The sequence below is a fragment of the Amborella trichopoda genome, chromosome 6 (assembly GCF_054954075.1).
Source record: "Amborella trichopoda isolate Santa Cruz 75 chromosome 6, AtrichopodaSantaCruz75HAP2 v2.0, whole genome shotgun sequence".
NCBI lineage: Eukaryota > Viridiplantae > Streptophyta > Magnoliopsida > Amborellales > Amborellaceae > Amborella > Amborella trichopoda.
Genome location: NC_142341.1, coordinates 12,004,214 through 12,010,745, shown reverse-complemented (window position 1 = coordinate 12,010,745; position 6,532 = coordinate 12,004,214). Strand labels below are relative to the sequence as shown.

Sequence of the window (6,532 nt, the reverse complement as noted above, 5' to 3'; positions counted from 1 at the left end):
GACTTGTTGTCTGTGGTGGTTTATTGAATGGATCCGCAACCTATGGTGCCATTCGTTGTAGTTTCGCATGAATTTTTTGACTGCTGCGGACCTTAGTATGTCCGTAATGGTATGTGGCAGTTGAAAAATGAATATCGCTCGATTTTTTCAGACGGCGATGAGCTTATGGGCGAAAATACTATTCATTTTAGCCTATAGGCATTGTGTAGATGCTTCTTATGTATAGGGATTGTATACATTGAGACTATGTACTTTTGGTATGAAATCACAATTACTTACAACCATTCGATGTGAAATCTGATAGCTTGGGTGTGTCACAAAGTTCAAAAAAATTTATTTCAAATTTTGAGCTTGATCAATGAAATAAATGCAGCCACTCAATTTCGCATCCAATGGTCAAGATTAATTGTGATCGTTTTGTATCAAAGGTAAATAGTCCCATTATATATATATATATATATATATATATATATATATATATATATATATATATATATATATATATATATGAAAAATTTTTCCCAACGTCTATAGGCGATAATGAACAGTGATTTATCCTATATTCATCATCGTCTAAAGTTCATCGTACGGTCACGATTGTTCAGTAGTGTTTCATTTTTCATTTTTTTTCTATAAATCGAAATGATCTGAAATTTGGAGCGTGTGTACATCTTAGTAAGGCGCACTTAATAAAAATATAAAAAAAAATTTGCACTAAAAAAAAAAGAGCAAAATACTCTTGAAACTTTTTGGGGGTATTTTTGTCAATTTTTTTCATGTAAAATATTTTTTTGATATATTTCGTAGATTCTCTATTTTTGATGAACGCATGCTCCAAATTTCAGGTCATTTCGATTTGTAAAAAAAAATGAAACACTACCGGACAATTGTGATCGTACAATGAACTTTGGACGGTGATGAGGTTAGACAAAGGTTTTTTGGTCAATTTATATTTTGTTAATTATGTTTTTTATATTTTTATTAGGTGTGCTTCACTAAAATGTACACACGCTCTAAATTTCAAGTAATTTAGATTTGTAGAAAATAAAATAAAAATAAAAAATAAAACACTACTAAACAACTGTGACCGTGCGACGAAGTTTGAATGGTAATAAAAGTAGGTGAAATCACTGTACATTTTTGTCTATAGGCGTTGAGAAGAGTTTTCCATATATATATATATATATATGAAAAATGACGAGGTTAGCCCATTAGCTCATATCTACATATGAGCTCAATGGTCCATATTGAATCTAGGTCGATCTGACGGTCTTGACTTCATTTTGTATTTGAATTTTATTTTTTTTTACAAATCTAAATCACTTGAAAGTTTAGGCATGTATTATTTAAAAATAAGAGATTTTAATAAAACTATCAAAAAAATAATTTACAAAAATAAATTGATTAAAATATCCCTAAAATGTTTTCGGGGTATTTGGTTAATTTATTTTTTGTGAATAATTTTTTAATATTATTATTATGTGCGCCTTGATGAGAAGAATAGATGTCTAAATTTTATGTAATTTGGATTTGTTAAAAAAAATTAAAATTAAAATACGAAATGAGGTTGTGACCATCAGATTAGCCCAGATTGAATCTGGGTTGTTGGGCTCATATGTAGATATGAGCTAGTTGGCTAACCTCAACATTTTCCTATATATGAACATATGAGCCCAACGGCCCAGATTGAATATGAGTCGATTTGACGATCACGAATATTCGGTAGTACTTGAATTTTATTTATTTTTCTACATATCCAAATCACTTGAAATTTTAGGTGTGTGTTTTTCTCATCAAGGCGCACTTAATAAAAATACAAAAAAAAATTATTCATGAAAAACAAATTGATCAAAATACCCCCTGAAACTTTTCGAGCGTATTTTGATCAAATTATTTCATGCAAAATATTTTTTTGATATTTTTTGAAGATTCACCTATATTTTATAAATACACGTCTAAAATTCTAGTGATTTGAATTTGTAGAAAAAAAACTAAAATTCAAACAATATCGGATAACCGTGATCGTCAGATCGGTCTAGAATCAATTTGGAACGTTGGGCTCATATGTTCATATGAGCTAGTGGGCTAATCCCATCTTTTATATATATATATAAATAAATATATATATATATATATATATATATATATATATATATATATATATATGAGAGTGGAACGTCAATAGCTCAGATTGAATCTGAGCCAATCTGAAGGTCACGATCTCTTTTTCATGTTTGAATTCTAATTTTTTTTATATAAATCTAAATTACTTGCAATTTTAGGTGTATATTCTTCTCATCAAGGGACACCTAATAAAAATATAAAAAGAAAATAATCCGTAAAAAAAAAAATTGACCACAATACTTTCGAAACTTTATAGGGGCAATTTGGTCATTTTTTTCATGTAAAATAATTTTTTATATATTTGGAAGATTCACCTATTTTTTATGTTATACAAGTTTCAAATTTCAGTTTAATCTAATTTGTAAAAAAAAATTTCAGTTCAAATATTTGGGATTTCAATCAGCCCACTGTTAGCGTTTACGGTAGCATATCGCCTTTGGACGGATAAGATTTTTTATTTATTTATTTATTTATTTATATACATATATATATATATATATATATATATATATATATATATATATATATATATATATATATATATATATATAGGGAAAAGGCTCCCAAACGCCTATAGGCGATAATATACGATGATTTTACCTCCCTCGATCGCGTCGTCCAATAATATATAGTGATTTTGCCTCCCTCGATCGCGTCGTTCATTCAAACAAAATAAAACGAAAGGGATCGGCTGGAAAACCCTACGCGCAAACGGGTGGGATTTGCTCAAATGCTTCAAACCCAAAACAATTTCTCTCTACCCCTCCTCCCGCTTCCTCTCCTCTACTCTGCTTGCCTACTCTCTCTCGTTCGCCCTCTTCTCTCCTCTGCTCTGCCAAGCTAGCGCTGGAAAACCCCTCCTCTTACAACAGACCATATCACCAGTGGCATCATATATATCAGAGCTCTCTATTGAATCTGAAGCAGCACGAGCAGTTCAAGATGCAGAAGTTTCTGGAGCATCCAAAATTCCAATTCCAGAAGCAGATCCTCTACTAGCATATCACGTAGTTGATCGAGATCGGGATTAGGTGAATATGAATTGCCCGACCCAATGCTTTCAGTTAGTTACAGACCCTTTACCTTCGCTATGCTCAGGTAAGTGCTCCGCCATATCCCTACCTTCGTGAATATAGTCCAACCTAAATAAAGAAGAAAACCCAATTTTTTCCCAAAACGATATTTATAAATAAAACCCTATGGTTTACAATGTTATGCATCAAATTCGTGAAATTATTTTCAATGGAAAACTAGCTATCGTGGAAAACCTAATTTTTTTCCAAAACCCAACCCAAAAACCCACGTTTTTTTTTTCCAATAAATCATCGAATTCTTACTTCAAAAATCACATTTCCTAATAAATCCAGAATCAATCACCAATTCATTACTCCGAAATCACAGGTCTAGCCAATCATATGAGACCACAGTTCTGATCTTTGGAGTAAAAACGTAGGGTTTTATTTAAAGTGATCCACCCACTGTAAATACATTTTTTTAGTTCCTTTCTCTTCTTTTATTGCTCCTTTTTTTTCTTTTTTCTTTTTTTGATGCAGTTCTAAAGTGATTGTAGAGCAAAAATTTGGATTGCTTTTTTGTTTTTCTTTTGCAGGTCGATTGCTTACTGCATTTTCTGTCACCCTCTATTCAGAAATACTCAATACCCAATTGCGCTTTCAGATTCAGTAACAAAATAATGGTGGGGAGTCCAAGGCTCAATCCTAGAAGTGAGAATAAACTACTTGCTCTTTGCTTTTTTCTATTATTTCTTCTGTTTATTCATCATTATATTATTCATTTTCTGATGGGTGTTTGAGTTTTTCAGTTTTGAGATTTTGATATTGTTTGCTAATTGGCACCACTTTCTCTCTCTGAGTTTCATTATTTCTTCTGTTTCTCTATCATGACTTGCAGTTCTTTTCTTATTGATGTATGTGTTCTTCCTTGTTAATATTTGGGTATGCAATTCTGTTGCTTTATTTAGTCATTACATACTGGTGTTATTTTCTTTAATGGGGTGTTGATTTCTTGATGGTATTTATGAAAACTGTAATTTCATTCGAGAATGGAGGAAAATGAATATTCAAAGAAAACATGTTTTTGTAATTTGATGTGGTGTGGAATGTTTGTGATTTTGAGATTTACGCCAAGACGTTGAGTTCTTTATGTTGAGGGCTTTTGAATTTGTAGCAGGTGAAAATATGGGCAAATGGCCTGGTTCTTCCTGTTCTCTTTGTTTTCTTGGTAGTGGCCCAGTTTTTCTTTCTTAGAGAAGTTTTATATAATGAAGCATTTTAAATAATTTTGGTTACCTGGTTGATTACCATATGTTCTTGTTCTTTTTGCCTTGAAGTGCATGAATATGAAAGTTGGAGTTATTCTACTTGAGGATTACCTTTTCATTGCTAGTTATTGCATTTAATAAACAATGGTTCTCGTTTCCTTTTTCGTTTTTGGAGTATTTCTGTTTGATCTTATTTGTATTTTTAAGTTACAGAATCCATCAAGGAGTTGTTGTTAACAAGAAAATTTTATGAGTTGATGTTGTTATTACTATCATTAGTACTAGTATGTTCTTTTTCCAATGGAATTCGATGTTTTATCTTTTAGATTCTTGCTCTTTTTTTTAGGGTGTGACATTGTTCCTTTTCAGACTTTTTGTTGAAAGTCATCGCAATCTTGCACTTTTGCCTATAAACGTGGTGGCACCATCCTTGGTACTTCAAGAGGAGGTCATGACACCACCTAAATAGTTGATAGCATTGAAGACCGAGGGATTAATCAGGTTTGAAGTCCTACTTGGTTTACTTCTAACTACTTTCCTTACTTTATTTATTTTGATTCATGGAAATCATTTATGTAATTCATGATTTGATTATTAATACTGTTTTTAATTTGGGGATCATAGGTCTACATAATAGGAGGAGATGGGACACAGAAAGGAGCATCTATAATATATAAGGTACCAAAATATCTGTATAAAAAATTTGTAAGATTTATTATATGTTTGTTGTCTTCTTTGGTGGTAGTGCTTATTACTCTCTAATGTAAATTGCTTGGCTGGATCAATGCTTCTAATTACAGGAAATTGAGAGACGTGGTTTGAAAGTGTCGGTTGCTGGAATCCCCAAGACTGTCGATAATGATATCGCTGTAAGTTTAAATATGCAAGCAAAGAATATAAATATGAGATTATTTATGTTCGTTTTTCATTTGGTATGGTGCGTGGATTATAGGTTATAGACAAGCCTTTTGGATTATAGGTTATAGCAAAGTCTTTTGGTTTTGACCAATTATAGTTGTAATTGGTAATTGTTTAATTAATGGTAATCTTTTGTTAATGAAATTCTCTGATTTCTGGTATTATTGAGTTTATGTCGTTATTTTGTTTTTTGAGAAACATAAACACAGAGAGAGAGATCATTCAAATCCATAACCTATAAGAGAGAGATGGTTATCCAAAAAGTCCGTGATGGTTATAAAGCTATTATGCATGCCCTTTGGCATGGTAAAAGGTGAGAATATATCAAACACTCAACATAAAATAAAATAAAATAAATGAGAACTGTAGGGATATAAATGTATTTAACTATCCAAGTAAACCCACATTGCACATTTTAATGATATATATGAAAAGGAAAGTTACCAAAAAATCACCAAATCGGTTATTTAGATGCTCCATAAAGATGTCCTTTATATGCCCTCATAAAAAGGTCTTTTACATGCCCTTAAAAGTACATGAATATTCAATATTTGCATCACCCCAAAGTCATCTACAAAAAGATGTATTTACATGTCTCCAAAATTCAAAAAATTAATCAAGTCCTTTACCTGTCTTATAAATAAGTCTTTTACATGCCCGCAAATCCCATAAAGGTTTTCTCCTATTAGTCCTTGGTTCTCCAGGAAATTGCTCTTATTGGTCCGTCATATCTGCAACAGATGAACAACATCAATGCACCAACACAAGAGGTCCGCAAAACCAAGTCACTGATTTACGAAAGAGGTCCTCAAAATACTCACTGACCTCTCAGGTAACACTTGCAACAAGTGCCAACCAAAATCTGTTTTGCTTCTAACTACTTTATTAAGGGATGCACTGAATGCAACCTCCTCAAACTTTGGCACCTACGAAATTTTACAGAGGAATTGTTTAAGAAAATGTTTATATCCATGGTTATCTATCGCTATCTGCACATGCGCACAAGCATTAATGCATGCAGAAAAAGAGCGAGATGCATGATGCATGTGTCCAGTGCTTAAATTAACAAAGTCTAAGCTTGAATGGACATAGCAGACAAATCATCTTGATGAAATTGGGTCTTGAATTTAGGAGAAACCCCGTCTACCTTATCGAGGGTGTTGAGCTTATGTATAGTGGCATACCATGTCTCTAACCAATTTCATCAAG

The 6,532-nt window shown here is 32.0% G+C and overlaps 1 long non-coding RNA gene across 2 annotated transcripts; it reads left to right on the top strand.

Moving 5' to 3' along the window:
- The first annotated feature begins 2,827 nt into the window (after positions 1-2,827).
- Positions 2,828-5,484, top strand: LOC105420958 (uncharacterized). 2 transcript variants are annotated; one of them, XR_966802.3, is made up of 5 exons: positions 2,828-3,222; positions 3,773-3,848; positions 4,775-4,906; positions 5,030-5,083; positions 5,206-5,484. It is a non-coding gene; the product is annotated as an uncharacterized LOC105420958 (long non-coding RNA). The 2 variants fall into 2 exon arrangements; XR_966801.3 differs by having other exon boundaries at positions 3,734-3,848.
- Positions 5,485-6,532: the final 1,048 nt, after the last annotated feature.